Below are 25,635 nucleotides of genomic sequence, written 5' to 3'. Positions count from 1 at the left end.
TAAGGCTGGGTGGATAAATGGCCCCTTGGAGGCTGCACTGTCATCCTGCTGACCAAAGAGAACATTTAAGGGTACACCTATATCAGTACTAAGCCTCGCTTAGGTCCATCCTCTGCCCCAAGGCCAACTAGTATGGAGCGAGCTGCCCTGCCCTGCTCCCTGCTTTGCCTCCAAACAGGACAGTCCTTGCTAAATCCTGAGCCATTCCCAGGAGACGTCTGGGAAGGTCCAGGCCATGCCATGCCAAGAACTCTATAAACACAAAGCAGCGTTGATAATGGTGATCCATGGCTCAGGATTGTCCTCTAGCACTCCTTAGTACAAGTAGGGAAAAATCTTTTGGGAACAGCTTAGACAAACAGCCAACTTTTAGCTACATTTTGGGAAAGGCACCCTGTCCTCTCCGCACACCTTGCCCTGCACCTCCTTCCACTCCGTGCACACAGGAACTCGTTCTGAGCAGGCCTGGCAGGCACCGGCAGACCCTCAGAGAGTTGGCACGGCAGCACAAGGAAATAAAATGTGACCCGAATTAAAAATGATCATTCAGATTTAAATAAATGTCTAAATTTTAATTTTTCATTAATCTTTACTAATAGCTCTTCAACTCAATAACCCTCAGCGGACATCTAGGACTAATTATTCTGATAAAATTAAATATTCAAGCATAAGCCCAGTTCTAACTGCTCTCTTGTAGGTCCAATTTATAAACCATTAGCATTGCTATCCACCCACTGAACAGAACAGCCCTGCCACTAGAAAAAAAACCATTATCATCAAAATCCCCAAATTCAGTAAAGGTTTTACCCCAAGTCTCTGGAAAGTTGCTCTTGCTGGGGGGATCCCTCTTCAGGGTATGCTGCTCATCTGCGAGAAGCTTGCCCTGGCCTAGCTGACATCTGACACAGCCCCCCCGAGGCAAATTCAACACTTGTCCTGCTTAGTGCAGATGCAAAAGATGAAATTGCTGGCACCATTATGGATGGATGGACAGCAGGGCTTCTGCAGGTGAGCTCAGCAGCCTGCCCTGCCCTGCGCTTGCAGCCAAAACGCACAGGGCTGAATGAAGGCTGCAATTAGTAGCAATTCAGACTTGTGGACGGGCCCCCAAGGAAGCCAGGGAAGATGAATCAGGTTACAGGTGCCACTGCTTTTGCTTCCAGAGTAAACCAGGGTTTAGACTTGAACTGCAGACTTCCAGTGACAGGCTGTGTCTTTCCGGGAGCCTGCAGAGCGCTGTGTGCATGCATGCTGGCAGTGGCAGGGCTGCAGCAGCTGACACGCGTGCTGGAGCCCAGTGCAACTGCAGCTTTTGGACAACAGAGACGGGAGAGACTAGCAGCACCCTTCAGCTCAGCTGGCTGGGGAACATCAGGGGTTAACGCTGCTGGCATGAAATGCCTCTGGCATGAAGGCCTGGGGCTCCAAGTGAACCTGAACCTTTTGGTGTAGGGAGGAGACTGTCTCCTATCTGCTCTTTTTGCAATCCATGAAATCCACACTCTGCTCTAAAGCAAGACCTTGGGTGCTGTTACTAAACCAAGGCTCCATCTCCAGCTCGGGGTCTCCCCCAGAGGTGCCCGGGGTGCTCTGCGGGGAGCAGCCAGCTGAGGAGCAGGAGCTGGCAGGCAAGACGAGGCACGAAGCGCGGCAGGAAGGCTGCCGCTACCCCACCCACGGCTCGCCCTGACTCACAGGCAGGCAGCAACGCAGCCAAAGCCTCTGTGATTTCCCCCCGAAGTCATTGGAACTAGGTGGACCTCAGGTACAGCGTTTCACAAGGACTTGCACAGATAAATGAAGACTGGCAGTCTGGCTAAGGCACTGCCAGTAATCTCCACATGCTTCATGGCCTCCCAGCATAAGCTCTTGGCAGCCCTGTCCCCTGGCTGTACCACAGATACTGTGATCTTCGACTCCCTTATAACAACATGCATTTTTTTTCCCTCCAAGCTCCCACCCTGCAGCTTCAGAATATATCTTTTTTGTTCACTGGCAAGCGTGGAATCAAATGAAAGGAGATATTCAGCAGCTATGTCACTCTCTTAAATGTGATTTACTCAATGAAGACAGCTGAGTGGACTGAGACTCTAACAGAGACTTTTGTGTTCAATTTATTGCTGAAAATACCCTCAGGTAACAAAAAAGTAAATCAAATAACATTTACAAACAGATCACAACCTGGATCTTTAAGTAACACGCTGCCTTTCTGAGAGCACACTTGTAGCTGTGGGGACTTAATCACATTAACCTCAAAATTAATGCTCCATGGACATTGGGGAGGCTCCAAGACAAGCTGCCAGGATGGTGTTATGACACTGTGCAGTTGTGCCACTGAAAACAGCCCACTCAAAAGCTGTGATGAATTTATGGACATAATACTTTCACCCGCAGGCTGAGCCTCTCAGGAGAACAATGGGCATTTCACACATGACATACAGCATTGCACCAGAAGCTGGACAAAGGGGCCAGAAAGGTGAGCAGGTCTCACCGCACTGCAGGCAGAGACCAGTCCCATGCACTGCACTACAGACTCTGCTCTGGGCTAAGAGCTGTGAGGGGTGACTTGATGAGTTAGAGGTCCAAGGTCTGGTGACTGGCCACCATTGGGATTCTCCTTAATGCAGAAAGAGATGGCAGAGGGACACCTGGTCTCTGCTGCCTCTTCCCAGAAACGGGCCAAAGTTGCATAAAGTGACTCCTTTGACTAGGGTAGGCACTGACACAGCAGAACAGCCATAGCTTCCCAGGGAGAAGATCATCCTGAGCATCCAGCTGCCTCCTTCAGTACACAGCTAAGTTGTCTGGGGTCAGAAGTGTGGGACAGGATTTCCAGCAGGAAGGTGCTCAGCAGTACTCCTCCCACTGACAGAACATCACCAACTTCAAAGTTTAGCCAGTTCCTACCAGCATCTTGTCCATAGGGCACAAAAGGGTTAAAAGATGCCCACTAACTCATGACTATCATGGGAAAACTTTAATCCAAATACTCAGTTTCATGCTGCTAGAAAACCAACAATCTTGAAATACCCTATATTAACAAGAGGCAGTTCCACTGGGCAGCCTGCATTTGCTTTTAAGTCCACTGCTATCTAACAGCCAACGGACAACAGGTACTCTGGACAGAAGGCAAACAAATTCTATTGCTCTTGAAGCACATGTATTCCTGCAAGTATTACACAAGATGGTAATGAGGAGATCTGCAGGCTTAATGCCAAACATTAATTTATCTGAATCCCATCCTAAATGAAAATCGGAGACAAGAGGGCATATGCTTTTCTTACAGCACATTTAAGAAGTAGAGAGTGAAAAATTGAGCATAAGCCACAAACAGCAGCAGCAGGTGCCCCTCCAGCACTTTTCCAGGGCATGGCTGGCTAACCTCGCTCCCTCGTGTTATTTATGTGCCCTTTTTCCCCTTGTACTCCCTGGACTGAAGGAAGGAAGGATGTTTCACAGGAAGGAAGGACTGGCTCGGTTGTACTGCTTCTCCTACCAAGCTGTTCCTTTCTACAGAGGAGGGAACGAGTGAGAAATCCACATTTTCTGTCTCATCCTGGATGCCAGTAAGTGGATGAAGTTAACCCCAAGTGTCACAGAACCTAATCCAGCTCTCACTTCAAGCATGGTTAGTGTCAAAAGCTGGAGCGGGTTGCTCAGAACTGCATCAAGTTGTGAAAATCTCCCATGTTGGAGATGCCACAACCCCTGAGGCCCTGTTCCCACGTGATGCCAATCTCACAGCAAAAATTATTTTCCTTTACGTCCAGCCAGAATGTTGCAACTTCCTGCACCCGGGTCAGGGCAATCCCCAGTATCAGTACAGACCGGGGGAGGAATGGGCTGAGATCAGCTCTGCAGGGGAGGACTCAGGGGTACTGGTGGACAAAAAAATTGGGTATGAGCTGGCAATGTGCACTCACAGCCCAGAAAGTCAACCATATTCTGGGTTGCATCAAGAGAAGTGTGGCCAGCAGGTCGAGGGAGGGGATTCTCCCCCTCTACTCTGCTCTGGGGACACCCCCCCCTGCAGTGCTGTGTCCAGCTCTGGGGCCCCCAGAAAGATTAGAGTGCGTCCACAGGAGGCCACAAAAATGATCCAAGGGACGGAACACCTCTCCTGTGAAAGCCTCGGAGAGTTGGAGCTGTGCTGCCTGGAGAAGAGAAGGCCCTGGGGAGACCTTATTGGGGCCTTTTAATATATGAAGGGGGTTTATAAGAAAGACTGAGAGAGACTTTTTACCATGACCTGTAGTGACAGGATGAGGTGCAATGGTTTCCAACTGAAAGAGGGTAGGTTTAGATTGGACATAAAGAACATATTTTTTATGATGAGGGTGGCGAGACACCGGAACAGATTGCCCAGAGAAGATGTGGATGCCCCATCATTGGAAGTGTTCAGGGTCAGGCTGGACAGGGCTTTGAGCAACCTATTCCAGTGAAAGATCCACCCAACTTTCACGACACTTCAGACACCACCTCACTAGTACTAGGGAGAACAACCTTCTCCCCTGACCTGCCCTCGGTGCTGTTATTCATGCACCCCCCATGCAGTCACTGTCATGTCCCTGATGCTTTGCTGACCCCGTCCAGCCTGTTGCCGCCAGACCTGCCTTTGCAGAGATGTGCTCTGTGTGCCCCACCAGCTCACACACACAGCACAGCTGGGCTCCAAGGCAAGGACTGTGCTGAGCACTCTCAGCCACATGCTCCAGCAGCCACAGCAGTCACTGGAGTCACACAGGGTAGAGATCTCTAAAAAAAGGAGAAAAAAAAAAAACCAAAAAAACCAAGAGCCCCGCTCTGCAAATCAGCTTAAAATGTAGGCAGCAGAGGAAAAAGTGAATGGAGATGATCTGTGGGTAAGGGCTTGGGAGTACATTTCTGTTGTAAGACAGGGAAAGAAAGCTAGAGAATGGGGCTTGCCACTACTGCTGCTCAGGGGAGATGCAGGGAAGGTGACCCAGGCTCAAGGAGTGCCACACCGCAATGAAGGTGCCACGGCAATCAAGGCAGTCAACAGGGCACAATCGTTTTTCTGCACTCAGCAGTTGCTGTGCCTAGAGCCAGCCTCAGATCCGCAGCTATTTAACACTCGGCTATCAGGAGCTCCTTTGCTGTCTAGGCTCTGCAGAGACTAAGCACCCAAAAAGCCCTCCACATCTTCCAATCACAGCAGGAAAACGGTCCCTCCGCCTCCACAGCATTGCTCCCGCATTCACCTTCAAACACAGCTTCACAGCTTTCCCAAATACTTGCTCTCTCCTTCACAGTACCTCTGTGACAGTTCATTTCAGACAAAAAGAAATGACCTATTCCAAACTCTGCTTCTTGTTACTACACTCTGCCCAATGCAAAAAGCTACCTGAAGGCAACATCCAGAGAATTAAAGAGCATATGCAAGCAGTTTATAATATAGTACAGCCAAATCTCACACAGAAACATCAACATCCACATGTTACACAGGATACCTTTATGCTAAGACATTAATCAACACTCAACAACACTAAAAACAACCCCAACCAGCAGCTATACAGAATGGTATACAAACAGTGGAGGGAGAAGCTTCACTAGGATTTCTCGACTGCTCCAAGTTCAAATTCTCACCACAACGCAGTACTAACAGTTATTATCACACAGGAATTATTGTTCTCCAGTAAAAACAGACATATTTCCAAATGATTCACACTACCTGAGGAATTAATGTTTTTGCAGCTCTGTTCCAGATCCTAGGTCAGGAATCTCCTTTCTATTCTGGTAAATTCCACTAAGATATCACATGTAACAACAAGTTCTTGAAGCAGTTTCATCAGATTTTCCCTTTAAGGTAACCCACTGCACTCCCACGTGAGGCACAGGCACCTCAAAGGCACAAGCAGCTGAAAGTGCTGCAGTGGAATCAGATGATCAGCACAAGCTTGAAGCCTCTGCAGCCTCCTTTCAGCTTTGGAAACATACCCTGTGATTTTCAAACCAACCTAACAGGGAAGGCACAAGCCAGCGCTGTAGCGTAAAACCCACATAACGCATATAAAAGCGATTTATATAAAAACAGTTCTGAGAACGAAGGTGAAAAAGTCTGACAGATTCTGCTGCAACACATAAGGAGGGTGCAGCACTGCAGCAAAATCTGTCATTCCCAGCCGTACGATGCCGTGCTGCATGCAGCACGGTGTGGCAGAGCTGACGACACCAGGAAGCAGAGCTACGCTGCCAGGAGCTCACGCTCACAGCCTTGAGCTGGTTTACCTTTCTGCGAGCATCTGGATGGCATGCGACAACAGAGGCAAACGCAAAAGTAAACATTCTCGGTAAAGAGAGACATAGATAATTAAAGAGTTGCTTGAGCTTATGTTCACTATAATCAGTCACGCAGAAATGCACATTTTCAGATTAGGATGAAGCTACCACTTTAGAGGTCAATGAGAACACTGCAACACATATACGGGAAGTATGGACAGAGGTCTGACCATGTCACACAACAACGTGCTCACTGTCGTCCCTACCCCGCCCTTTCCTACCATGACACTTGCACTTCCAGCACAGCGTGCCTGCTGTGGCCCGCGCCTGCACCCCTGGAGTAGACGTGAGCACCTGATGCACAGGATGACCTGCTACATGTCGCCTGTTGGCTGCCAGGGTGGGAGAGGTGGTGCCCTGCAGCAGAGGTGGTGTGCCACCAGAAAGCACATCTCCCACCCGCCCAGTGGGGCTACTGTGCTCTGCTGCAGGTCAGGCAACCCTCTCGCATCACCTGCCTACAGAAGCAGATGCTTTTCTCTCCTACCGTGCACCCTGACACATGAGCCCCAAGCTTCAGGAGTTTTGTAATATTAACCACCAAGCCGATTCCTACCAGGGCTAAGAAAGCCTCAGTTCTCATCTCCTCCTGCTGCTCTGCTTTTTCAGATCAAGGATGTGTTCCTGGTCTTGGCCACAACGCTGTTTGCAGGGTGTCCAAATGAAATCCGTCCTGCTACTTCTAAGCCAAATGATCACAAATCCAACCAAGGAACATGGGTTTTCATGGCAAAAAAAAATTATTTATATTCACCAACGCCCCCTCAACCATCAAGTTTGCAATTTGAAATCACAAACCTCAAAAATGGCTAAGTTAATGAGTTAATTTGATACTAAGTGAGGTTTGAAACTATGGCCTGAGCTGTACGGCAAGTCAAACTATGACTTAACCTATGACTTAAAAACCAATTAGCTAAATAAATTCAGAACTATAAATGTTTACATGCAGTGGCTAGTCCATGCAGTACTGATTCAAATCGTTAAAGCCTACACTTTCCCCTTCGTGACTGGAAGGGGCAAAACCACCACACATTCCTCCCAAAGCAGGACAGGTGGCGAGGGTCTGGTGAGGAAGCACCCATGCTTGCCCACGCATGTCCCCCTCTGCTTCATCCTGGAGCACCCAGAAGATCATCTGTGAGAAGTGGGATCTACCCACAGAGCCAGGCCAGCCTGCCCACGCCTGCTGCCAAGGGAGGACGGGGATTGGCACCGAGCATGGCTGGACAAGTCATTCCCCAAGAGCCAGGGCAGCACAGGGAATGAGGCCCCTCAGGATGTCTGGTGTTACACTGCGGGGGGCCAAGGAGCAGAAATACTGAAGTTTCCAGCTCACACAAATTATTTACAGTGCATTTTGCTGGTTCAATACAGCTGATCAGAGCCCGGATGATACGGCTCAGAAGTTACTTTGAGAAGAAGGTATTTGAGGTTTACCCAATCTAGGGAGGCTCTGGCAAACAGGGCCAAAATTGTTGGGACTTCATAAATACAGGAACTTTTCCACTGAAGTCCTCTAAATGTGGCGTCTGTACTCCTGCTGCCCAAACCTGGGCAGTGTTTTGTGCGAGCAGGAACTCTGCAAGGGCAGCACATCCAAAGTCACCACGAAAGCAAGGCAGTGGCAGAGATACAAACACAGGTGGTGATGCTATCACTGCACAAGTGACCTCACAGACTTTGGACCAGATCCTCAGACTGAAGTTTTACAGTCTTTTTTAGGTAGCCCTGCACTGGACTTGCCCCCTTCTAGCCCTGCACGCCCCTGTCCTGGCCAGACAAAAGCAACCCTGCAGCCAGCCTGGGAATCAGGCACCGTTAAAGGGGGTGGGAGGGAGGCCGATGGTTAATTTGCACCCAGATCACCTCCCTCCACATGGCTGCACGGAGTTTGTGTCAGCTGGGGTAGGGCTGGAACAGGTTTCCAGAGGAGAAAGCATCCAGGACCAGGGGAAAGGCAAACCCACCTCCTTCAGTCACAGTGTCCTGTACTGACTAGTGCTTCCCAAAACTGTGACTGAGAGGATGTGAAAATCCCTGTTTCTCATCCAAGTTGACAGAGTTGCAGCAACTCTCATTTGCCTGCTGTCACACAGAAACAAACTTATCAGCTGATGTTTCCTTATACTTTATAGCTGTGTATTTTGGCAACTTTGTTCCTAAGTGAATAAATGACCCATTTCATTCCTGGGGCTATCAGTGTGGATCCTAACAGGTTCCACCATCAGCAGAGCTTATCCAGCTCTCATGGCAAAAGGCTGCATAGGAGGCTGACTGCAAAGTATAACACTAAAACTCGTATTTTCTAAACATCCTCTCTCCTTTCAGCCCTTTACTGTAACAGTGCATTCACCTTTCTGGACTGCGTTTCTGTGAGAATCTCAAACGTTCAGGAATGCAAACATTAAATTTGCTGCACAACCACTGCAAGAAAGCACCAAAATAGTCTCAGCTGTTTTACAGAGAAGGAAACAGAAACTGCGCACACATGGTGTTTATGCTCCTGTGCATACTGCCAGCGTGCTTAGGTAAGGCTGCTTGTTGCACCTGAGTATCTTACTCCACCCTGGTGAGGGTTAAAGAACACAGGGCTGAACTGTGCCTTACAACCCCTTATCTGCTGAGATTAGAGCCTCAGCAGGGGAACATCTCTGCCAAAACCTAGGAAGACAAAGCCAGAGACACAGAAAGATTAAGGCCTAAACTGCCACATTTTGGTGGCTGACATCCAATGCCACACTTCATATTTGATCATCTAAAAAAGCGCTCTGATTTTCAGGCTGCTGAATCAAACCCAAACACCACCAACTCTGCAGGAATGGCACGCCCCCAGTGCCTCCTCAGAGTCAGGGTGGTTATGAAGTCTCCCAAATCTGGACAATTACAGGCAAATGGTTTGTGGGTTTTCCACCAAACTGGTTCTGTCACCAGCTCTAAACCCTCAAATCCAGAGAGCTGTGACTGTCCACAGTGCCTGCAGTAGGTGGCCACAGTCACCACCAAGGGAAGGCTGCCCTCCCCTGTTACCCTGGCAAACAGCTGAGCTTGGACAGGAGGATGAATCCCACCTTTGGTGACTACGGAGAAAAGAGGAGATCAGGTTAAAGGACTCAAAGCCCTCCAAAGATTCAGCCTGCTTAAAGTGGAGGGAAAAACAGTATGGAAGGATGAAGCCCACCAGCAGCACCAGGAATGCAGGAAGTGCTGGCAAGCAACACTTGCCCATCAGCTGTCACCAAGTATTTGAAAACACTCGTGCTTTTCTACTTCACATGTGCAGATCCAAACATCACCCAAGGCAAAAAGACTGTACACCAGGCCTTAGACTTGCGAAGATGTAGCTAACAAAGCCGTAACCACCACCAGTGCTCTCCCTTCCAATGTGCTTTAAGGGTTCCTATGACCTGCATTGCACTAGTTAGTGCAAAACATATTACTGCTACTGATCAACACCATCATGTGAGTCTTCCAATCCAAATGGCCTCCTGAAAAGATTATTTGCTTCATTTTAGTGTGACAATTGTATCAAAATCATACTATTTTGTCATTTGGCTCAGTTACGACAGCCACACTTTCTGAAAACCTTCCATGAGGAAGGAGGCACATACCATCTGGTTCCTCACCAACCACAGCCCTCGGTGGGAAGGAAAGGTTTTGCGGAGGACAAGCATGACCTCAGAGTGCCTGTGTAGAATACTATGGTAAGGTCATGCTCAAAGATGTAATCACCAACCCATTTTAACAGACAAAATAACGTGGTCTAGATTGTAAGGCATACCAGGCTTTTAAACATTACCATTTCTGGTAATAGCCACATTTGAAAGTACTCTTTTTTAGCAAGAGCTATTTTTGTCTACACTTCCTAACTCACATTAAATAAATAAATTCAGTAACTTATTCTCAGTTGGGCCAGATTTTCAGAGCACAGAGAAAGCCAGAGGGCTAGTGAAGAGCCCACATTGTTATAACTTATTTTGACTTCCTAGAAGTAGAAAGTAGTCAGATTGCCCTGTCCTGGAGTAAAGAAACTTTACCATTTATAGGATTATGGGGAAGCTGAGGCTGAAGGGCTGCTCAGACTAGAATAGAGGCATAGGGGTTAGTTAATGGAGACCTGCCTGCTCTTGAATTGCTGTTCTCCCACACCCCCTTACCCTGATTCACTTCTGCCCACAAGAACTTTCAGCCGTATGTCCAAAAGAAACACATCAACCAGCTCTCCACGTCCTGCTCCTCCCTGCAGTGCCTGGCCTGACACAGCGGGCTGGCTGTCCCGACCAGCCCCGGCTGCCAAGGTGCAATCCCAGCACGGGGACCCCAGGCCCGAGAGGGGTCCTGCACCATCCTGACCATCGCTCCCTTGGGCCTCTCGGCGCCCTGGGGTGGGGAGGGGTCAGCCTGGCAGGCAAAGCTGATAGTTTTCTGCTGTCCTTACCGCTGCGGAGCTGACACAATGGAGGAATCATGCTTCTGTGAGTGCCACGGACGCAGAATGGGCACAGAGGACGCTGCCCCTGCTGAAGCACCTAGCTGGCCAAGGGCTGCATTAACTGACCAGAGCACAACGCTGTCGGTTTTGTACTCACACAGAGAACAGAAGCACTGAGTAACACTGTCCCTCCTCACTATCCAGCAGGCCAGGAGATGCGTATCTCTGCCAAGAGACTGTAGGCATGTGGTAAGTAACTGCATTTTTTCCCTAAACTCTGAATGCCTGAGACTACTCCAGGGTTGTAAAAATACTTCCCTCTTTCACTGTCATCGCTGCGTGGTACCACTTGGAGAGGCGCTCGCCCGCCCAGGCGGCTCTCAGCTAGAGACTTGATAAGAAACAACCCCAACGCACGCTGCAACGGCTAGCACTCCTTCCTGTGATTTTTGTGGAAGATTTTAACAGAATTAACGCACCAATTAAAATCTAATCCCACTGCGCCTAACTTGAATGTGGTGATTAGTTGGGACGGTCACTTTAACTTGTGTTTAATTGGTTTAAAGGCTTCAGATGTATCATTAGAAGAAGAAAAAAAAAATGCAGATTTGCAGTGAAAGCCTGGTCACCAAGGACAACCACCAAAGATCTGCTATTCCACTTGTTTCGCATACCAGCACGTGGGACACCTGGCAAAGCCAAATGCGGTACTTTTAAGAAATTTTATGAAGAGAAAAAGAAAAGTTTCGCAACGTTCCATCAATGAATTCCCTCACGACGGGGGAGCAAAGAAGGCTAAAGTGATTAACAAAGGCAGAGCATCGGAAAAGCTCACATATAAAAGCGAGACCATTATTAATTATACAATAAATGTGGGTGGGCTGGGGAAAGAAGGGGGAATTCTGAAAAAATAAGCAACAGGAAAGGGAGTATGTGGCTGCAACAAGGGAAAAAAAAAAAAAATGTTATTCGCAGAAATCCCATGCTTTCAGCGCCTGGAAGCCTCCAAAACCTCAACTACACCAAAAGCCAACGCTGCACACCGGCGGGTTGAAGACCTTCCCCGAAGGCGGCTGGCAGCAGCCCCGGAGGGACCGTGCCCTTCCCGGGCGGGGACCGGGCGCTGGCGGGGCCGCTCTCCGGTCAGGAAAGCGGCTGTTCCGGTCACGTCGGAAGGAGCCCGACGGCGGCTCCATTTCCGAGCGGGAGCCGAGGCCCCGGCGGGCGCCGCAGGGCCGGCGCGCCCGCGGGGACCCCGCCGCCGCCACACCGCGGGCGCCCCGGCCCTGCGGCGCCCGCCCGGGCAGGGCAGGCGGTCCGTGGTCCGCGGAGACAAAGCGGATGCCTCGAATTCCTCCCCGCCCCGCCGGTCTGGCGGGGCTGCGGCACCCCCCGCCCGCACCCTCGTCGCCCACCTCTGCCTACCTGGGCAGCGGGAGCGGCCGGGCCTGCCTCCCGCCCGCGGCGCGCTCCAGCCGGCGGGACAGCCCGGGCTCGGGCAGCCGCAGCCCGCGGGGGGCTCCGGGCTCGGGCGGCGGGTGCGGGCGCTGACAATGAGGGGAGGGACGCGGTACCGGGCGGTGCTTGACGTCAACGGGAGCGGGGCGGGGGCTGCCGGGCCCGGCCCGGACGCGGTGCGGCTCCGCGGCGCCCTCCCCCGGCTCTCGGAAAGGGCGAGGAGGGGCCGTCGGCCATTTTGGGGGGGAACGGGCCGGGCCGCGCTGGGCGGGCGGGGGCGGTGACCGTGCGGTAGCGCCCGGGGGCCGCCGCCTCCTCAAGGGCTCCCCGGGGGGGGAACGGGGAGGGGGCGAGCGGCTCGCCGGGGGTGGGCGTCGTGGGGCGGCGGCGGGGCGGAGCGCAGGGGGCAGGGGACGGTCTCTGAGGAGGGGTCTCGCGGCGGTTCCACCGGCCCGGGCTCTGCCGCCGCCTCAGGGCTCTGAGGGGCCGGTGGCGGGGTGGGCGCTGCCGGTGCCTTCACAGACGCTCGCTCCCTGCCCTTGAACGCGAGCAACCCGTCACCTCCCTAAAAACCGGGCAGAGGGCCGCATGCCAGGCGGCGCGGAGAGGTTTGTCCCGCAGGGCCTTAGTTGCAAGTCGCCTTCTGTGTTCATCTCGGCGAGTCTGGGACTTGGCGTTGAATCAAGTAGGGACTGTGGTTGTTTCCACCTCTGGTATGTGCAGCCCAAAGATGTTTAGATGGAGACAAGAGACCTTTCAGCACTAACTGGGGAGAGCTGCTCGAGGTGTTACTGGGCTGTAAGCAAAGCCCCAACACTCAGGTGATGGTGACCTGGCGGGTGGGACAGTGACAGCCCCGAGCAGCGACGGCTCAGGGCTGCGGTGAGCTCGGGGCTGCAGCTGCCCGGCTGAGTCACCAGAGGATCCAGTCAGCAGCCGGGGAGCACTTCCAGCCTTCTGGCCGTGCAGCTGGACGCGGCAGCCTTAAAATGCATCGTCCCCTTTTGCCAGGAGGTACATTTGCTAAAATTGTATGTCCAACGCTGTTTTATTTCAGACAACGCCAAAGGAAGATGCTTCGAGCACTGGGTGATTGGGCTGGTAATGCTCTGATGGAATATTGTCCATGCTGTCATACTGAGCTAAAATATTACTCTTTGATCCCGTTTCCATAGGACCGTCTGAAATATACTTGTTCTGAATGAAGTATAAACACTTCAATTTTATAGGTTTACAGCTAAAATCCAAGCTTACACAAAGATACAGAATGCACAAGACCTTACCTGTAGGCAAACTGAGAAAGGCTTGTGTACAGTCATTCTAACAGGGGAAGGTATTTGCTTTCCTGAAACTCCACCTGCACACCAGGATTCAGCAGCGGAGGCACATGTTACATGCGCTCTGCGGTGCAGCCACGTTCAGCAGGTTTTTTGTTCTCTGCTTTACAGATACTACTTCTAATTTCCAAAGTAGTATGAGGGAGGTTTGCTAGTACAACGCTCGCTCTTGAAATCCATCTAGCAATGGCATAGCTGGGTGTAACTGGGAGATGAAATGGGAAAAAAAATGTTCTTTATTTCAGCATGTACTAAATGCTCCAAGCTTGCCAGGAGTTGTGTACGTTAGAGCCCAGGGTGCCTTCCATGTGCTTCTTGGATTTGCTGTGCTGGGAGAGGAATGGGGCTCTGCTTGGATACTTTTTTGTAGAGAGTTTACAGTGAAACTTTGCAGCATGATATTGGCACCAAAGGTTTGTAAGTGTTTCCAAAAAATATGAAACAAATGAGGGGAAGAAAATTCTGTCAGGAGCTGCCAAGGGATCACAACGATGCCTCCTCTGACTAAAGAAGAGCCTGGAGAGGTTTTAGGAAAGTTATATGTTTGGCTTCTTTTTATACCCTTAGGCATAATCTACTTGTGGTTGTCCTCATTGGTTTGCACAGTGAAAACAGCTGAAAGTGTATCAAAAGCCTGAATGCCCTCCTGAATATGGATGGGTGCAGCCAAATAGAGAACATCCAACTCCGTATCAAGTTCTCAATATGGAGAACATGAAGGAGTTTAGAGCACCAAGATGTTTGGGGGCCAAAACCTCTTGTTGTGAGGCCAGAGGTGAAGGTGGCTCGGGTGGCATTGCTCCTGCAGAACCTGGGAGCAAAATAGGGGATGTGAGACACACTCATCTTCTGGATCGATTAGTTGAGATACTGTGGGTGGACCGCCCCATATGCAAAGTCAGCATAATGGGATCTACTTGATCTGTCTGAGTGTAGTTCAGGAAGTATGCAGTGTTGCTGACACTGGCCAGGTCCAGCGTCAGTCTTCCAGGGACAACCACCACTTGTCTATGAAGGTAGGATTTTATAACGGGGATTTTTCAAGAAAATCTCTCCATCCCATTTTGTGGCTGTAGTAAAACTGGACCTGAAGAGTACTTCAGCATTCTGAGGAGGTCTGAAAGGATGGGTTCTTGGGACAGGTCTTTCAGGTGGATGCAAAATGTCTGCCAGGCTCTGGCGTGTGGTTAAAGAAAAGCATACACCAGCATGCTCCATCCAGGCTGTCTGCAGCACGTAGATGTTTATGGCAGTGTCTGAAAGTGTAGACCTGATGGTGACTGCAAACACAGCCTTAGTGAGCCCTGGTCAGAAAAAATCCAGCATTTTCTTGCTGGATAGAAAGAGCAGTGTGCAAAGCTCATGATTTTCAATGGCTTTAAGTGCCAAGAGATGGCACCTGTCTGGCCTGAGGTTACAGCAGCCTTTGTGGGCACCAGGTGGGGACCATGACACAAGCCACCCTTACACTAGGGCGGTTCAAACATCTGCAAGATGTTTAAACTTAAAACTCCAGTTGGTAGAAAATGGATGTGTTTCTCTCCATCCAAACACAGGTGTTCAAGTCTGGTTAGGCCAACGTGCCTCAGAGAGCAGTCAGCCATGAGAGATCCTGAGTGTGCAGGGGCTGAGCATTTCTCCCCCAGTGCAGTTCTGTTGACTCACCCTGATAAAACCCCTGTGCAGGTTCCATGTGGATCCAAACATCTGTGGAAGGTGGACACCTGCTGAAGCGCATGTACCATGGGCCTAGCATTGAGGTGCAGGTGTGTAAATAACAGCACAACTTTGTCCCTAGGTGTGAGGAAAACATGTTCTCCACAGAGATTTTGGTGCAAGTGGCTTCTCTCACCCTCCAGCCTTCCCCTTGTAGGCTCAGGAGCAGCACTGACATTGGTGTCCTGCAGGATTGCACTGCTGAGAACATGATAGTGATGGGACATATCTTGTTAGTACAAAGAATTGCCTGAGACTCTGAGGTGTTTAGTGACGTTGGTTTTTGACATTTCACGTGACCAGGAAAACCATTCAGTGATCTGAACCATTCCCCAAGGGCAAGGAAGGCGTTGTGAAAGCTGTGTGCCTGCTGCTCCCTGCCAGCATGCCCTGTGTTGGCTCTCTGCTGGTGGTGGGGTGAGGGGGATCCATCCAGGCTAGGACAGGGGCTGGGCAAAGGGCCTGTCTGCCACCAGGCTCAGCACCACCATTGCGTGTACCAGGTGTAGAAGGCTGTATGGAATGAGCAGGACCAGCAGCAGGGCTTGGTTGTCACCCTTAACCATTGGCAGGCTCAGCTGACATGTGCTGGATGCTCACTAATACACTTCACCATTCAGGGACATCCTAAAGGCCCAGAGCTCTGCCCTTGGGCCCTGGCTGCACTATCAGAAGTTCCCCTGGTTGGCAGAGGTCAGACTGGAAATGGCAGCTCAGTCACTGCTCCTGAAGAGCCTGGGGGTGAACCCTGTTCCAGCACTCACCAAGGATTTGGAGACCTTCTGCTCCATGGCCTCCAGGAGGGCGAGGACAGTGACCTCCTCACAGCTTCTCTCCTGATACACTGTGGAGGAAGCCTTATCCCAGGGCAGAAGGGAGTCATGCGTCTCACGGTGCACGTTCATCATCCTTGGTCATAGTTCAGCCCCATCATTATGAAGATGGAAGTTTGGGTGCTGGGATGGACTCAGGGGCTCCAGGGGACAACATTCAGGGGAGGATGAGATGAGAAGGGACAGAAAAGGGAATGTGTCTCCCCAAGGCAGGCCATCTTGATGTATCCTCCATACCGTCTGTGTGGATCCCACCGGATCGCTGTCAGTAGCAGTGTCTGCTGGCTGCAGCAGTCTGTGCAGGGCTTTTCCTGGCACCCACGTGGGCTCCTCAGCAGCCATTGAGGGGACATCTGGGGAAGACAAGTTTCTACCAGTGGTGCTTTGGGTTTTGGAAACCCAGCACCCATCCTTCCAAGCCAAGAGAGAGCCGTTGCGACCGTGGCCCAGGCCTTGCCGAGAACTCGTCATGCAGTAATGCCCTCAGGAGTGGAATGCTCGCTATGGTCTGTGAAGGAGGCTCCTCAGCCGCCTGTGCCACAAGATGCCAGCAGCTTTTGGACAACGAACTGCCGCTGGAAGGAAGGCACAAGGCAGAGAGTAAAGTCCTTATCACCCGGCACGAGTGATGGGAGGCAGATGAGGGAGGTGTTGAGGAACAAACTATGCTGAGGGGAAATAAAGGGGGAGAAAGAAGCCCTTCACCAAGGCGGCATCTGATCCAACTTTGAGGGGGGAACTCCAGTGTGAGGAAGAGAGAGTGAGTGGAAAACAGGGAATGACAAATGCCAGACCTCGGGATCCATGTGGGACACACCCCCCCTGCTGTGGGTGGTGGAAGTGGCATGGCTGCAGCTGTGGCAACAGGGCTGCAGCTGCCTAGGCAGATATCTCAGAGAAAAAAGCTTAGTGTTGTGAGGCTAGAGAATTAGAAAGTTCTGTCCTGGAAAAGGAAATGTGATACATAACCTAGAGGAAGAGGAGAAATAAAGAAGGGGAAGGAGGAATTTTTTTGTTTTTTATTCATGGGGACTTAGTGCAGTCAGTGGGAGCACCTGACAAAAGGACAGAAAGGGACAAGTGGAATGGGGGATGTACCAAGGTGAGGAGGCAAACCCAGCTCTTGGCTGGACTGGGGAGGTGCTGAACAAAAGGTATAGGATTGCCAAGGAAGATGGGAGCAAAGTAGGGCAGTCCAACTCACCCTGAAGAGTAAAGGGGACCAGGAGGGGGGAAAACTACACAGGGGCTGGAATGGGAAGAGGGAGCAGAGGCACAGGGGAGCAGAGGAGGAGGTGTGCCAGGTGTTACACTGCTGGTGGTGTCCACTTGCTTAGGGTGGGCTTGTGAGCAGATGTGAATGGGTGGGTTAAAGCTGGGAGGGAAGCAGCGACCTCTTTCTTTCCTGGAAGACTATCACTGCAGAATGGCAGCTTCCTCTTCTTATGGTACTTGATAGAAAAGGTTGTTACGTTCCAAGGGTGCAGGGTGTAAGTCATATGGGCAGATGTGACCAGAGATGACGGCGGGAGGGGAGATGACAAACACCCATAAAATCATGAATAATATGGGGAAGCAACAGAAGCTGTCAGCATGTCTGACAACAGAGGACCTATATGGGTGTAGTAGGTTTAAACAAACAAAAGTAGCTCATGCAGTTTATGCACAGCTTGATAACATGAGAAGTGGATGGCCGCAGGATTCCACGAACACTAGAGGCATGAGGCTGAAAAGGGATTAGACAAGCTCACAGAGAACAGATTTCTCAGTGGCTATTAAAATGTCTATCATCTGAGTCATCTTCCAGTTCATGAAGTCCCTGAACTGGCTCTTCAGATATTCTTGCTATTCTATACTTGCTCTGTTTCTATGGTGAATTTAAATGAGGTGTCTAAGTTGGTCTAACAGCTTGCTGCTGCTGATACATGCAGTTCTGCTTCCCTCCTTCTGAAACTACTCGTGAGTCTGTGCTGCTTCTGTTGCACCAGGTCTGGCATTTGTTCAGTTCATTAAACTGGCATAAAATTAACACAGAGTGAATACTTTTCTGCCAGTTTAGTGAGTTCAATCAGCCCACTGTTTTCTGAGCCAGTGGTATCCATCAAATCAAAATTTCTTTCTTCTCTCTACAAAGACTAGAATTTTTTTTAAAATGGAAGTGGAGATTCTCCTGTTATTACCTGATTCCAGGTATTCAAACTTTAAGTATTTATAACATCAGAGTCATGATAAGATCCTGATATTTACTGAATTAGTTTCTAAAAGCTCCTGGCAGAACTGGAGCTTTGGCTGTGCTACGTGCCACGCAGAGTTTAGGAATGTTATTAAGCACAGTAAGCAGGAAAAAAGAAACAAATGGATGCTTGTGTGGGCAGCAGTGCTGCATACCTTGCTAGTCTTACGTCATTATCAGCGCTCTATATGGCAATCAACATAAGTTTTGTTGAGTTTGTTTGTGTGTGTGTGTGTACGTGTAACTGTTTCTTGTTCCTAGGATCAGTAAAATACCACCGTTCCCTCCCCGAGGAGCCTGCAGCCTTATCAAGGTACAGTAACAAAGGCACTGAGAAGCAAGCAGCAACATCAGAAGTGGGTCAATGTCTTATTCAGTTCATACTGCTGCCATCTTCCTCTTGGTCAAAAAGCAGATGCTGTGGCATTACAGTGAGAGTGTTGTGTCCTCCTCAGACCGAGGATCTTCATATACTCTCTTCACCAGCTTCATAAGGAGTCAGAACCTGACATATCTGGAGAACACCAGGATGGGGAGTGGCACTTGCTGGGAATAATAAACAAGATTTGCACACAATGAGAGAAGGGTTTGTCTGAATACATTAGACATCTCCACTATAGATTCTTCCATACAAGTCTCATTTCAGTCTTCCTTCCTAGATAGTGGAAATATTGTCATTAAAGAGTTTAGGGGGTGTTTTGCCCCTTCCTGGAGCACATGTCTTAAAAATGTCAGCTGAATTAGGCCTACACATGGGACCAGAAGGGTTGCATTTGAGGGTGCCAAGGGTGCTTGCCAATGTAGTTTCAAGATTGCTTTCTATCATCTTTGAAAGGTCGTGTTGATTGGGAAAAGTTCCTGATGATTGAAAAAAGACAAATGTCATATCTGTCATCAAGAATGGCAAGAATGAGGATCCAGGCAACTATGAGCTGGTCAGCCTCAGCTCAGTCCCTGGGAAGACCGGACAGCACATCCTCCTGGAAGCTATTTCTGAGCACAGGAAGGACAAGAAAGTGACTGGGAGCAGCCAGCAGGGACTTACGAAGGGCAAGTTGCACCTGAACAACCTGATTACCTTCTACAATGAGACAACAGCCTGTGTGGACAGCAGGAGGGCACTGGATGTTGTAGTGATTGATTGTAGCATTGGCTTTATCAAGGCCTTTGACATGATCTCCCACGGTCTACTTGTAGGCAAGCTGGTGAGATTTGGTCTGGATAAGTGGAGTGGGAAGTGAATGAAAACCTGGCTGGACAGTTGGGCTGAAGGGGTCATGTCCACAGTATGAAGTCCAGCTGGCAACTGGTTACTAGGGACATCCTAGGGGATGCACACTGATAGGTTGATAGTGTTTAATGTCTTTATTAATGGCCTGGAGATTGAGCTGTCTTGCACTCTGAGCAGGTTTGCAGACAATACCAAATTGGGGAGAGCTATTGCCATGCTGTAGGGCAAGGCTGCTACTCAGAGGGACCTCGGCAGGCTGGGCAAAAGGGCCTCCCTCTCAGTGACAGATGCTGGCAGCACAACTGTGAAAATGTGACTGTTGTCACCAGAAGCTGGAGATGACGTGTACATGAACAGGGCGGCTTAGGGGGAATCTGGGTGAGAGGGCTCCTAACTTCACTACCTACTAACCTACATTTCTTCCTTCTGTTTCACCAGTGATGAAATATAAATGCAAAATCTGTTATTGACCACAAGTGTATGGCATATGTGTCGGTCACTGGCATTTTCAACAGAAGCATCTTGGCTGTATTGAAACAGAATTCAGAAAAGTTAAATGAATTTTGCTGAAGCTGTTGGGAATTCCTCATCTCTGAGTGACAAGAGCTACTGAGCACCTGTAACCAGATTGTCATAAAGGAAATTGCAGGGGAACCATAACTACAGCCATCCCTCGTGACATTCCTTCAAGGGCTCTCAAGGTTTACTGCAGAGGAAGAGCCTTACACATACAGCATTTGTTCCTCCCTACCCTCACTCACAAGGTAAGCATGGCAGCACTGCTTCAACGCACACACTTTCCATGACCATCTTCCCTTCACATTGCAAGATTCAGGCTTCTCCTGGTAGGAATAACCTGCACGGAAATTTAATTGCAGGGTACTGCAGCAAACATACATGCTTTGACTTTTATTTAGCTATTTCTTCTGTTTTCAATAAATTCCACATTATCATTGAAATAACTGTCTGTGGGGGCAACCACAACATGTACTTCTATACAAATAAAAAAATGTGTTTTAACTTACCGGTGTGCTCAATATTGCAAGAGCTTCACTGAAGAAACACTTAGAAATCATGCAGCCCTCATGTACCTTCTGTGAAATGCATTGGTGTACTCTCGACTGCGATCCACGGAGCATTAATGACATGGTAAATATGGACATTGATCTCTGTGACATGATAGCTTCCTCCTTTCAACTCAGAGGCTATGGGGTGTTAATTTATCTTTCATTTATGATCCTCAGCTAGTGTTTTCCTGTGCCACTTCCATATCATTGCTTTTTCCAAGTTGAGTTCCTTCAGGACTGTATCAAATATTTACCAGCATTAAGAATGGTGTAATACTAGACCATGTGCCTTTTTTAATTAGCCTATAATCTAATCAAAGAAAGAGCCTAGTTTGTTTGCCCTTGAATTAAAGTGTCTTATAAAAGCCCAAAGAATAGTAGTGGATCATCTTCCTATGCTGTATTTTGCCATTCTGTTCATCATTGGAAATCTTCAAGAGTAGGCAAGACAGGAAAAGGACAAAAGCATAGTCGAGCCAGATAGAGCAATGGGAGTGGACTAGCAGGTCTCTCAAAGGCCCTTCCAGGACCATTATCTGGGGTTTCATGATTCGCATTGGGCAGGTGAACCATCAGGAGAATTCTGTGGAGACGTTTGTCCTCCAGATCCCTGTGCACAAGTACTTACTGCCCCAGGATTCTCAGCTGGGAACTTTCATTGGTTTTGGGTACTGATGCCACCCCAGCTCTTTGCTGGAGATGCGAACTCCTTAAGTCAGTGACCAGGATACTCTGCTGGGAAGCCTGTTTTTAAACAATGTCACTCCCCTATATGGAGGACAAAGTTCACAGTTTCACCTGCTGAAGTAATTCTGTTGTGCATAAACCATCTACGACTTACTAGAGAACAGACTTGACCCTGTGTCTTCTGCTTTCTAGGTGTGTTCTAACCACTGCACTGTACTGTCAAGGTCTTACTCTCCTTTCCCTCTTCCCAGCTTCATTAGTGTATATAGGAAGAGGGCAAAGTTTTCTAACTAGGAACTGTCATAGGGCTGGGGAAAGTCAAGCAGCTCATGATGCAGGAGTTATGGGAAGGATGGTGGGTAGAAAGGTTCCAAATGCCCATCTGAATAGTGGGAAGAAACAGAGGACACCAGGCCCTTCACAAAGAGCAGGCTCAGGACATTGGCATGGAAGCAGAGATAATATCCCTCCATCCAAAGGGATGAGATGAAGAGGAAGCCTTTTTCCCCTTAAGGACTTCCCTAAGACTTGGGTTTCCACATACCCTACCTCCATTTGCCCATTGTTCTTTAATCCATTTGAGCCATCTTCTCTGGGACTGTTTGCAGTAGTGAAGGAATCTCCATCAACTGGGCACTTAGAACCAGCAAGGAAATATTATCTATTAGAATCCTCACATCATAGCAGACATAAACTATGTGCTCCCCTCCTTGTCTTGGTCTCTGAGACACTTTTCCCTGTGGTCTGTGGTCTAAGCTACAAGCTGCTGCAGAGGTCACTCAGACTGACCTTTCAGACTCCTACTTCTGTGCCATCCTGCCCAGGGATTTTTTCTAACCAATCCTGCAACATAGTCTGAAAAAGAATGACAAAGTTGCAGCCTTCAGTACTGTCGTGGGAGGCTGGATCTGAGCAAGAGCATAGTGCAGAAGAAGGTGAACGGTCAGCATGGATTTGCAAAGAGTAAATCATGCCTGACCAGTCTGATTGCCTTGTATGATACATTTACTGGATTTGTGCATGAGCTGAGAGGACAATAATTTACCTTGACTTTAGCAAAGCTTTCAACACTAACTCCCACAATATCCTTGTATCCCATTTGGGATGTTGTGGTCTGGATGGGGGGACAGCCTGATAACAAGCAGAGTACTGGAGGGGGCTATTGCAGAACCTGTCCTGTTTAACATCAGTGGCTGGGAGGAGGTGACAGAGTTCACTCAAGTCTGCAGATGGCACTGAGCTGGGCGTTCCGTGCATATGCTCAGGGACAGAGCTGCTATTCAGAGTGACCTAGACAGGCTGGAGGAAGGGCCTAACAGGAACCTTATGAAATTCAACAAGGACAAATGCAAAATCCTGCACCAGGGATGGAAAAACCCTTTGCAGTGATACAGGTTGAGGACTGGCTGGCTGGGTAGCAGCTCTTCTGGAAAAGACCTGGGGGTCTTGGTACACAGCGAGCTGAACAGGAGCCAGCAGCATGTCCTGGCAGCAGAGAAGGCTATATTAGCAGAAGCATAACTAATAAATCAAGGGAAGTGATTATCCTGCTCTACTCAGCCCTTGTTAGACCACATCTAGAATACTGTGTCCAGTTTTGGGCCTCTTAGTACAAGAAAGACATATCTAAACAAGAGTGAGGTCACTGTATGGACACCAAAATGGTCAGGAGTCTGGAGAACTTGCCCCAGGAACAGAGAGGGAGAAACTGAACAAACTGGGCTTGCTCAGCCTGGAGAAGAGAATGCTGTGGGGGAACCAGCTCCCCGGGATCTATGAGGAAGTGATTGGTGGGAGGCTGCGAGACAACAGACAGAAGTGAAAAAAGAGAGGTTCAAACGGCATATAAAGAAAATCTTTTTCACCATGAGGACAGTCAGGCACTGGAACAGGTTACTCAGAGAGGTTGTGCATCCTTATTCTTGGAATGCTGAAGAAAATCTTGAGTAACCTTGTCTGATGTCACAGCTGGCCCTGCTTTGAGCAGGATTTTGGACTAGTGACCTGCAGAGGTCCTTTCCAACCTGAATTACTCTGATTCTATGTATTGCATGTCCCCAGATCTGAGCAAGGACTGACACACTTGCTATCATTGCCTCTCTCAATATTTCTAACAAGGTGTTGGCATCAGCTGCTCTGAGGCTCTGATTTCAAGGTCAGAACCAGGCATCAGGCCACCTGAAGGACACTGTGGAGAAGCTCTGAAGTGAAATGCAGGCCAAAATTCAGCATCGTTTGGACAACCAAGTGACAGCCTTGCTGCCAAGTTTTTGCAGGAACACTGTGGCTCTCAGCAGAGGCACCAGCACTATGCTGGCCAGGCAGCTGGAGAAGAGGCAGAGAAACCATCTTCGATTCTCTTATTCTAGTCCCTGGAGAACCCAGACCTTTGTTCTGGGCTCTGACTCTGACCTTGACTATTGTTTACTTGGTTTGTCCTTTATCCATTTGCCCTAGTGGGGTCTTTTTTTTTCAAGATGTAAAACAGGTATGTTTGTGCAGTTTAAGCTGTGACAGGGCTGTGCCAGATGAGCACAGTAGACAAAGGGAACAGGGTGCAGGCAGAATGGAGACCATCAAAAGGCATCTGGGGAAAAGGAGGGGGAACTGCAGAGACACCCAAACCTTTGCCTGTAGTGTGGAAAAGGAAGTCTGCAGAGATCCCATGACTTCTGGAAGTACACACTCTTCTGGCTGTGACTGTCTGCTAGGTTAAATTGTTGGGGGACAGGAAGGATTCCTGAGGGGATGAGGGGCTGTCATATCATAGGCACTCTTACACTAGTGCTTATGCTATATGGCTGCAGGAAACTTTCCAGGGTGCTCTTTGTTCTGGGGGTCAGCCCCTGCTGGCAGTGCTGCTGGGTCATTTTAAAAGCAATCTTGTCTTGCTGTGTCAATGTTGAACCGAAAGGCTCCTCCAAATCCTTGTACAGCTGGTAGAGGATGCAAAGAGCTCCAGTGATGGGGACCCAATAGCATAAAGCCTATCGTTAAACATCAGCTCTTTAAATACATGAGCTTAATGGCTGAAACTCTGATGTGGGACACTACTGTCCAGGAAGACCTGTGTCACCCAGACCCACAATGAAAAAGTTTATTCTAAAATAACACAGACTGTGTCCTCTGAGGAGGAATTGACTGTTTGTCTGTCTCCTTTAGAAGATGCCAGTGTTCTGGAATATGCAAAATCCTGTGTTAAGCTAGGAGACAATCCTGCAGTCTCCACAATGGTTCTTTGAGTGACAAGACCCTGCAGGATCCTGGAGTTGTATCTCTTTGAATTCATGTAGTCACATAGGTCCCCTGCCACAGGCCCAATATGAGACTGTATATCCCATTATTCTAGCAGAGGTGGTTATACCAACCTTTTGTGATGCCTACATACTTCAGCTACCACCAGACCAACACTGGACTGGCGGTGCCATACCATCTGTCCCACTATGGTAGAAGCTGTGAGTGGCCTGGACACTGCCCAGAAGGCAGCCTGGAGCCCCAAGTTGTACACTACCTCTTCACACAGGTTATGTCTCTAACAGAAAATTAAATAGGCCCTGGCCTGGCCTCAGGCGTGAGAACTCAGTTGTCCACACTAGTTAATGGTTCGTGCCTTCCCCAGTGTGGCTGTGGCCCGTGTCAGCTCACACACCCTCAGGCAACGCACCAGCTCAGTTCAGGAGTGAGCACAGGCAAGAGAACCACCACTGCCAGTGGGCACTCAGGACACGCTCTGGAAGCAGTCTGTGTGGACATGGACAGGTGGTGCCACCTTCAAAATCTCTTCAGCTGGAGTGAGCTAGCTCAGCTCACTCTTGGGAGGGGAGAGGAGCTGTGTCCCAAACAGGGCAGTCTTAATTGCCCTCGGTGTGTATTGTGGGAGGACTACAATTCTGTGACCTACACAACGGCTCTGCCTGATTCTGCAGCGTGTGGGTGGTCCTAGGGCATTACTTCATGGTCCAGTCCTCAGCAGAGGCACCAGGAACAGGAAGAAGCTGCATGACTGCAGCAAATGCAAAGGAGAGGCTGAAGAGCTGTGGTGGACCTGGGCTGTGGTGGAGTGTGTTGGGATGGCCACAGCAGTGGGTGGTGGAGATGAATTTGGGCAGGCTGAGAGATGGCAGGGCAGTCAGAAGGATGATGGGATAACTCTTCCAAAGCAATGCATGCTGTTCACATGCAGTATGAACATGACCCTTCTGCTGTAAAATGCCCAGAGACTAAAAGTTGAATGAAATTTGGGTGACACCACTTGGTGTACTGTCCTGTCTGAGACTTCAACCAAGACCTCCATGTGCCAGCTTCCCACCTTGCCAAACGGGGGAAATAATCCCAGAGACAGAG

The 25,635-nt window shown here is 49.4% G+C and overlaps 1 protein-coding gene across 3 annotated transcripts in view; it reads right to left on the bottom strand.

Moving 5' to 3' along the window:
* The window catches only part of LUZP1 (leucine zipper protein 1), a 44,379-nt gene extending 32,102 nt beyond the window's left edge, over positions 1-12,277 (bottom strand). For 2 of the 3 annotated variants that reach the window (XM_074850830.1, XM_074850828.1), the window contains exon 1: positions 12,155-12,277. The gene's annotated coding sequence lies outside the window, so the exon portion shown is untranslated. Of the gene's footprint in view, positions 1-5,692; positions 5,833-12,154 lie in introns of those variants that run through there. The other variant, XM_074850829.1, reaches the window with a different exon arrangement.
* Between the last annotated feature and the right edge of the window lie 13,358 nt (positions 12,278-25,635).

The sequence above is a fragment of the Strix aluco genome, chromosome 26 (genome assembly GCF_031877795.1).
Source record: "Strix aluco isolate bStrAlu1 chromosome 26, bStrAlu1.hap1, whole genome shotgun sequence".
Lineage (NCBI taxonomy): Eukaryota > Metazoa > Chordata > Aves > Strigiformes > Strigidae > Strix > Strix aluco.
This window is presented reverse-complemented; position numbering and strand designations above follow the sequence as displayed.